Below are 10307 nucleotides of genomic sequence, written 5' to 3'. Positions count from 1 at the left end.
GTAATTGAATGAACATAAACATTACATAATTATTATGACCATTTTCATACACTATTATAAATTAATTTAGATAACTATGAAATTAAAAAATACCTAGTACAACCATTGACAACATTATGTGCTCACTTTTGATGGACATTCAAGGAGGAATGTTATTGTTAATAACAAAAATAGGTCACAATGAGTAAAAAAAATCTCATATCTCCAAATGGATTGACAGTGTCTGCTACTAATGAAAGCTTGAGATTATGAGGTTCTTCTTTAAAGTGTGTCTATGCTTTTTCTATCTCTTTAAATGCAAAACCATCCATAGGCATTCACATAATGTCACCTTGACTTCTATTGCATGTATGATAATCCATAAATTGTGCCAAGCTAGTGTACCTGAATAATCGTTCAAGACATAAAATAATGAAGATGTATTGAAAAACCTTGTGAGGCACTTTTTTTCAATTTGATCTGGATAATATCTACTAATATGAAAATTAGGGCATTCTATTGCAAATGTATGTTGTTTATGATATAGAATGTGATCATTGGGACATGCATGTATTGTCTAATACTTCATTCTAATTTGATTCATAATGATAGATAATTCTTGACATGAATGAGGCATAATGTTTGATGATGGTAACAAAAACTCACCTATCAACCTACAACAATAAATATGAATTGTTAATATAGTGAATAGTAATGGTATTATAATTTTGAAGATGATAAAAATAGCATATCTTAGCATATGTGACATTGCTACATTGGATAAACCATTCATAATCTTCAAGTTCGCCAAAAACACTATAGTAGAAAGAAGAGTTGTTTAGAAGTTTTGGTATAGGGGCTTGTGTGCCTTTTCAAGTATAGGTATATCAAGACCATTTTTATCATCATTATCATATGTTCTAATACCATCATTGTGAGCATCTTCATCAGCTATGCCTGTTAGATTGTGGTGACTGATCAGGAAAGTACTGTACATACTTCATAAATAGTGGGGTTCGCCGAAATTTTTTTTTGGGCAGTAGCCAACATGGTAGCCGACATAGTAGCCGACATATTATGGCCAACATATGGCCGACATGTTATAACCCTAAAGCAGTTTAATACTTGTATAAAAAGGGCTTAGGGTTGGGTATTTTTCATAATGTTGTGATACGAAATTGGTTCTTGCTGCGGTATTGAGCTGTAAGGGATTACAGATTGTAATCAGGTTGTAATCACTAGATTGTAATAAGATCGGACTTGTTGTTTGGTGGACGTAGCCTAGGGATTGGGTGAACCATGTTAAATCTTGGTGCCTTGTGTTCATTTCTGTGTGTTCTATTATTTTCTGTTATTGGTTATATTTGCATGTAGTTTTTATTTCTGTCCATGGTTTATCCTAACAAGTGGTATCAGAGCTATGGTTTTATTATTGTAACCCTAGATTGAATCCATGGGAATGCATGAGAGGATAAAAGAAAGGGCAAGATATATGAATGACTTATTGCAGATCTGAGGGTTTTTGGATTTGCTGTTATGATGGGATGTTAAAAGATTTGGGCATGTGAAATTGTTAGACAAATTTTTTTTTTTTTGGATGTTTCATTTAAATGATGGTTTTGGGGGTAGCTTGCAAAAATGACCTCCTGGGTAAAAACAGACCTCACCATTGGATCCGGGTGGACATTTCCATAAATTTTGATATATAATATGCCCTATTTTGGCCATGTTTAGAGGAAATGAAAGAGTTTTTTAGTTTCAGCCCATGATGGCCGTCAAATTTAATCTTGTCGGAATTTTCGTCACAATTTTGTGGGTATGTTTTCTATTCTCTTGCATGTGGATTTTAATTCCGTATTTATTTCAGATCTATTGTGGGTTATGTGGAAACGGTGGTTATATTCTTTGTTGCCAAGTTTCCTTACAATGCCAATACCATCTTCTTCCATGAGAGTGTTATCCTCAACTTAGATATTCATACCTCCATGTTCCTCTAGTTGGAAATCCACATTGGTCCCCTTCAACATGATCATGTTGCCTACAATGACTTTGGGACATTGTGACTAGAATTCTTTGATTCTTTAAGCCCTTACACCTTTTGCAAGGACAATTATATTCATCAAATTTTCTTCAGAACTAAGACCACAATTTAGCAATTGTCTCATTATTTTGTTTTGGGTTCATATTGCCAGGTGTGATCTTTTTGTTAGAAAAAATAGTCAACCAAGATAACTGAGAAGGTGGGGGGAGTGAACCAGTTATCCAATAATTAAAACATTTATCAACCTTAAACAATCTTATCCATTCAACCAAAGTAAATAGAAACCATAAAAATATGCACATAAAATATTACACCAGATATGTTAACTAGGGAAACCCTTGATCAGAGGGAAAACCCTGATGGGAATGATGCCCACAAGATGATGTACTAATATAAATATTCCTTGTTAGAGGATGGACCCTGTTAGGAGTCTATTACAATATTTAGTACATATGAGTCCCCGTTAGGAACTTTGAATCCTTGTTAGAAGATTCCAACCTTGTTAGGAGTTGTGCCAACCCTGTTAGGAGTTGTAGAAGATAGAAAGACCCACTATCCAAACAAATTTTGGGGTAGGACCGTTGAACTCACTTTCTAACTGATCTCTCAACTATTCCTTGAACAATAATTTTCTCTATCTTGTTAGTTGAACCAATCTTTGTTAGACCTTGTAGACTAGGTCACGAACCTCAAATCCAAGTATCCAACTTCAGATCACACAATAAAACCTTGACAATGAAGTTTCCTTCACCTTTGCTCTACACTACTTGACTTTGTATTCCACTCTTCATGTTGCTTATAATCATTCACTTCATATCTACATGATAAAGGAAAATGTCCTTCCTTTATATTGAATCCATAAAAAAATTCCCTTAGTTGGTTGTTACACCTTCTTAATTAATTATTATAGGGCCACATTAAGAACACATTACACTTAGTGATAATGTTAATCTTCCACCTTGCAACTTAAATCAATTTTTGTACATGTAACATTATGATGAGTGAGCTTAGCCACATCATCACCAACATGTCTTCTTCACATCTTTAACTTTGGCTTCTCAAAATAAAAAATTTGCTAAGAGATATAACAAGTTTACCATAACATGTCTCTATAAACTCTATCTCAGAATAGTCTCCACCAAAAATTGCATAACTTTTTCCAAAATTAATATCTTATTCTTCTGAGGTTAGCTACATATACTAGAAACTTAGTATTATCTCCCTTTAAACTCACTTAGTGAAAGTACTCAATGATCTGTCCATACCAACTTTATCTTTCTGCTACTCTTTTGTTAGATACCACATAGAACTGCTATGTTGACATCAATGACAAACATAGTCATGAATGTAACATATCATCATGATAATGATCTAATCATATTTTTATAATAATCCTCTATAGGAATATCATCACCATTAATGCTTCCAACAATCTCCCCCTTTGGCATTGATGACAACATAGATGGAAAACATCTAGTTCCAATAATACCAACTACAAAAGACTATTAACCTTTCTTTTCAAATCCTCTTCATCAATCATTTTCTCCATTGATATACCTCAATGTGCTTTACATCAAACTATTCTTCCATGTACTTCGACTACTATACTTATTTTCAATTGATTTTTAAAACATGTTGTACTTGCTTTCCATGCTTTCTATACTATTTTTCTATGTTGTAATTGTTTTTCATGTTTTACTTCTCCCCATTGACATCAATGCCAAAGGTTTCAATAACCATCATACTCTACAACTATTTCTAACTAGCTCAAGTGTCCAAAGATACTGTTTAAAAAATAACATCCAACAAGAGTCCTAGATGACTCTATCCATCACAAATATTCCCCCATACAAGAAGAATCAACATTTAGTCTAGAAAAACAATAGTGCTCTGTTACACTAGACATCTACACTCTTGCATCATCTACTCTTGTTAGCGAACAGATTGTCCTTTTAAATAGTTTATCAAATTTACTCTATACCCAATATTATAAAAGAATAGAATCGCTCACTATAGTTGAGAAAGCATTATTTTTACTTTACACTTCCTCTTTGAATTTTTTGAAGGTACAACTCCCTTACCAAATTTATAATAAATTGAAAATTACTTTCACACTTTTTCCCAAAAGTGCATAAGGGTCTTTCAACTACTCCTGGGTAGTGAGGTAATTATCAAAAGACTACTTAAAGATGGACATGTTCAACTGATATAAAAAGAAAACCCACTTCAAAGAATGAATTTTTGCTAAAATCTCAACATGCATCACTAACACAAAAAAAAAAGGAACTAAAAGAACTTACAACCAAGTAACAACAATCTTGAACTTTTGAATTGTCAAATCACATCCACAAAGTAATAATGATTCAACACTCTAAACACAAAGTTTCAAAGCATAATTCAAAATTCTTCATTTATGCATATTCAAATTTCAATGCACCAAGTCTTTGAAAGCCAAAACATTCATATACTATCACTAATCACTATTATCCAGAAAAATCTATATCGAAATGCTACTATCTAACTTCTATCTTTCATCCCCTATTTGCCAAAAAAAACACAGTTTAATGCCCCAACATTTATAGTTTTTCAAATCCAAAGGGCCTCCATCAAAATCCAGCCCTATCGGATTAATACAAGAAACAATTATTAAACTAGAATGCAGTTATCAAAAAGAAAGAGTGCCAAGAGGTGACGGTTTAGTTTTTGATATCTTCGTTGATTTTCTCCTCCTCTCCAATAGTTTGGCGCACTAGCTTCCAACTCCGAAACGTGGACATGAATTCCTGCATGGCATGGGAGTATGGGTTTTTCAAGCTCATCAACCGGGCTCTGCATGCATCTTTCTACCACCTATACTCCTTCACTTTCAGATTCTGATGTGGCATCAGGTTCTCATTAAGGTGAAATCATTGGCCTTCGGCGATTCTTTGTCTCTGATCTATTCTACTGCTTTGGTGAAACTCATGGTTAATACTTCCGTGTACATATTCCCTTCATCAAGTTGTAAGATGCCTATAGGATTGACAATCTTCATGTCCTTTACTAGTTCCTCATGCATTTCTATCATCTTATTTTTGATGCCTTGTATCTCTTTGATGGTTTCTTTGTAGATGAACTCCTTCCAGTTCATATTATCTTTCAAAATAAAAAGCATGCAGGGGTCCACGGTCTTCATAGGATTTTCATTTAGGAATTTGAGAACCCCAAATTTTTCAACCTCTAATACTTGGAAAACCACAACTTGGCAATGTGGTAGTTCTATTTCCCACACTGGGATCAAGGTTTGGATCTCCCCTAGTAGCGCTTCAACTTCAGAGTAGACACTAGTAACATCAAAAATAAATTTATTTTCCTGGTCTACTATGTTTTTCACCCAGTTTTTCATGGCATCAGTTAGTAGTTTTCCCCTCTGCATCTATTTCATCAACTACTAGCTCTCAACAAAGTTTGGGTCGAAAGGCTATGGAATCTAGATTATGGGAGCAGCCCCTAGGTTGATCAATGAATTGATGTATGTAGCCATTGTCACCACCATTGCTTTCAATTCTTTCTTCTCTCTGGAATCTTTCTCTGATTGTGTGAGCATGTGGTCAGCAGAAAATTTAAAGAAATTGTTGCTAGTATTCCTATTAATAGCACCTAGTTCAATAGAATTAACTTTGAAACATTCATTGTCAATCTCCCCAAACTCTTTCTTTTATTTATAAGTAGCCACCTCTAGTATGATTTTTCCTATTACTGGGTCTTTGGTGAGACAAGCATCCATTTTCACTTTCTTTGTTTTAGAACCTCTGACCGCGTATCTAGTGACTATGTCCTTTACCGATGTGGATACTAGTTGTAGACTCCGCTTCTTGTTGATTGAATTTGACAACCAAAAAGGAATAGTAGGAGTAGTTGACATCACTTGAGTGTCTCTAGTTGGAGTTAAGGACTTGGGTTGATCTACTTTCGGGGCTTCAATGAATTGAACCTCGCCGTCTGCCCCATTAGGGAAAACAAATTTATCATCTGAATCGTGCCCCTGAGATGTCATTTTCTTCTTTTGGATACTAGGTTTCTTCGAGGCTTTGGACATGGATTGGGATCTCGTCCTAGGAGCCATAGCTTGCGAATGGGGAGGGGATCTCACTTTCTTATCTGGAATTAGTGCATCACCTGCAATATGAGAAAATGGAATGTGAGATTGAAGTGGCCCTGGGGAAGAAATCACCTTAAGAGAAGACTCATTGATATTTCCTCTTCTTTTCCTCTGTAACCAATCATCTATATAGGTTAATATAGATCTAGCCCTCAAATCAATATCATCTTCTTCCTCTTTGCTCCAGTCTACTGCTAGAAACTTTGCCTCATTTGACTCCTCCCAACCAGGTTCAATTATGTATGAAGTACCATCTTCAATAATTTCTTGTGTTTTGAACTTCAATCTGAAGGAACTAATTTGCTGTAAGGTTAATCTAGAATGGTCTTTCTTCAAGACTTCTTCCTCATTTCCACAATATCTCCATAGATCTTCTAGATGAGGAGCAGCTGAAGGGTTGATTTCAAGGCCAAGGGTTAGAGCTGCATATCCCTTACTATCAAAGTTTCTCCTATTGCGATATAAACCAAGATTGAATCCCAAAAAATTGTTTCCGATGATGGAAGCATTATTCGTATTAGTAAAGACCAAGGAGCCCAATTTGATAGGGAAAGCCATTTCCCAATTCTCCTAAGCAAGATTATCTTTGATGATAGAGGAAAGCTGTCTGCATAACTCAGCTAAAATGAAACAATCAAGGGCATATCAGGGTAACTTCACAGGTTCATCTTCAAACCCTCTGAATCTTAAATATGTGAACCTAGGAAATTGAATGAAGTGACTCCCATACTGTTGAACTAACCTCCACAATTTAGGAGAAAGTCATGACATCTGAATGCTTTTAAGAGCCAGATAAACACTTCCATACAATACATCATGCACCTTATGGAAATCCTCTAAAACTTTGTCTTTCTGCAACAAAGGACAATATTGAAAGATGGTTATCCCTTCATTCCATACCCCATGTGGAAGGGTAGTGAGATCACATGTACAAGCAATACAATAAGTTAAATACAAGGGCATATAGAAATCCTCACAAGATTCTTTGGCGCGTTTGAGTTGATTCCTCAAGGAATTGGCAATGATCTCTGCCCAATCCATCCATTGCTCACCCTTTAAGATAATCTCAATGTACCTATACATCCACTCTTCAAACAAATATACATCAGCCGAACCCTTCACTCTGTGGAACAATACAACCAGGTCATGTATATGGGGTTTCATGTGATCCTTAGTAATGACCTTGGGCAGCCTAGACCCACCTCCATAGTTAACTTCGGTCCATTTCCTAGCAAGGGTGTTTCAGAATACGTTAGGGGTTTTTTGGTATTCGGCTAAAGCCTGAGTGGGTGAGAATGTGGCAAAGGTATTTTCTGTCTGTTAGTTGTAAAATAGATGAAATTGTTTCTCTTGAGATGGAAAGTATGGTGTTACCATTCCTACTTACTATGCTTTTACTCCTTACATCATAATGGTCAATGCAAAGTTGCAGAAGCTCAAGGTTTGCAAAGGCAAGAGGAAAGGCAACAGCTTCAATCAACCCACTTGTTAAAACTTCCATGCATCCTTTAATCTTCTCAGTATTCTCAAGAAAATTCGTTTGCAACTTCTCTACATTCACCCCTTCTAAGTTTGTATCACAAATCATTGGTCTCTTATATTCAAGGCTAGAAGCATTGCTGAAAAAGTGCAAGATTGACTTCATTCTCAACAAAACAAGAAAAACCTCTGATAGACAATCCTTTGAAAATAAAAAATTTGCAAAACAAAACAAAGATTTCTAAACTCTCACCTGCTTTTCACTGAAAACCAAATAACTTCTTCTATCTTCCTTAACAGCTCCTTCTCTTCGAAATCAGCTTTTTGCAAAGTAATTTACAAAGCTACTAAATGGGTTTTGTTAAAGGAGAGGTTTACATGCGGAAGTAATGGATAATTAATAGGCATAATGGCAAATCACCTCACATCAAGCTTGGCATGTTCGAAGCATCACTGCATGAGCTTTTCATTTAATGATTTCTCTTCTCACATGAATTAACAATGATTGATTTTGTACAATATCCGATCATTCCCCAAATCGAAGATCTATTCTACCATTTCTAATGATGATGAATTTCTCGTCGGGAGAAGGGAAATTTTTTTTGATTCTTGATATTCTGACAAGACCATCAATTGATTGTGAAAAGGCGGTGCACTGTACTTCAGAAATAAATTGCCACTGATCATTCCAATCAAGAACTACTTTGAACTGAGATTCAAAGTGGTTCAAAGTGGTTCAAAGAAAGCTGCTACATGAAGTATATTTCCTACCAAAGAAAAAGTGTTAGTATGAAAATCTTAGATTGAACTACTTTGAACTACTTTGGTTCAAAGCAGTGCAAAGGAAGGGATCACAACCGTGGAAGCTTGTGACTTCGTCCAGCTATTTCAAGGGATGGTGAACACATAAGTGGTGAGGAGAAGGCTTCAAAAAAAGATAGGTAAGGATTTGAAGGAGGTCCTCAGAAAAAGAGAAGGTGACTCTACACACAACTAACAAGGGCTCTTACTGGGGATTGTGTATGCAGAATACATAGAGAACTTAGAAAAAGGGGACAAAAACTAAACTAAGCAAACAGGAAGGAAAATGACAAGAACAAGAAAGACTAAACATGAAAAAATTGTTATGTACATGGCAGGGGACATCAAAACTTAGAACTTGACCAACTTCAAATCCTGCCCATTATATGTAAAAGGCAGATTTGTTCCATTTGGATATCTCAATCGAAAAGTGTTAGGACTAACAATTTCTGAAATAAAGAAAGGACATTTCCAAAGAGACTCAAATTTTCCATGTGCCCCTTTTGGTTCTTTCCTCTTATCCCACAGGAGTACTTCATCATTTTTGAGGAAATTTCTTGGTCGAGCTCTTCTGTCAAAGATATGTTTCAGATTCATCTTGTGTTCTGTGATATGATCAACTAGTTTGCATCTCTCATCTTCCAATTTGTGTAAATACATGACTCTTTTTACCAATGAATTCTTAATGAATTGATCCTGAATGACCGATTGCACTTTTGCAGCTGATAACTCCAAAGGTAAAGATACCTGGGCCCCAATCCCATATACTAATTCAAAGGGAGCCATCCCAATAGCTCTTTTTGGTGTGATGTAGTCTACCCATAATGCTTCATAGGGTCTTTTGTGCCAATCTTGGGAATTATCAGACACCAATTTTTTGATGATGGCTACTAGATTTTTATTGTTGGACTTTGCCTGCTTGTTCCCCTATGGGAATTAGTCTGATGAATGAGCCAATGATACACCATGCTCATAACAGAAAAGGGATATCTCTTTCGATGAAAAATAAGTGGCATTATCCGAAACTAATTTCTTAGGTACACCAAATTTGACAAAAAATTGCTCCACCAGGAACTTGCACACCACTTGAGAATTAGATTTCTTCGTTGGTATCACCTCCACCCATTTAGTGAAATAATCTGTCGCTATTAAAATGTAGATATGTCCGACACTTCATGGAGGATTTATAGGTCCAATGAAATCAATACCCATTATCAAAAAGGTTCATCAATTACCACGGGCCTAAGCGACAATGCTATTAATTAAGGGCGTCAAGTAAAAAGCTGACATTTTTCATAGTTTTTCACGAATTCATAAGCATCTTTGAACATGCCCAACTAGTAGAAACAATTCCTGAGAATTTTAAAAGTAGTAATAGTGGATGAAAAGTGTCCTCCACAAGCCTCTGAATGATATGCTTTTAACAAATTTCCTTGCTGTTCGGTGTCCACACATCTTAAAAAGGTCCCATCGATTCCTCTCTTATATAGAACATCATTTGAAATTACATAGTTTGCTACTTTCAACCTCAAATTCCATCTTTCTTTATGGTTCATATTCGATGGACATTCACCATATGATAAAAAATATGCAATGTTTGAGAACCAAGAATTTGTTAGGCTAACCAATAAGACTGTAGGGGCTTCCTTAGATTTATCAAGGGATGCATCTTTACTTTCAGCTATCATTTTTCACAAATCACGCCCTCTTACTAAAGAAGTAGGTTTGATAGTCAGATCATATTCTTGGACTTTAGTCATCCAGACTACTCGTTTATTCATTCCTACTTCTTGTTGAGTTAAAATACTTTTGACTGTGGTTTTAGGTACATACATGACAGAATGAGAATGTAGTATATAATACCTA

The sequence above is a fragment of the Cupressus sempervirens genome, chromosome 8, assembly GCF_028749045.1.
Source record: "Cupressus sempervirens isolate cs-2001-9-10 chromosome 8, ASM2874904v1, whole genome shotgun sequence".
NCBI classification, from domain to species: Eukaryota; Viridiplantae; Streptophyta; class Pinopsida; order Cupressales; family Cupressaceae; genus Cupressus; species Cupressus sempervirens.
The sequence above is the reverse complement of the archived record's forward strand: the minus strand, read 5'-3'. Positions refer to the sequence as shown.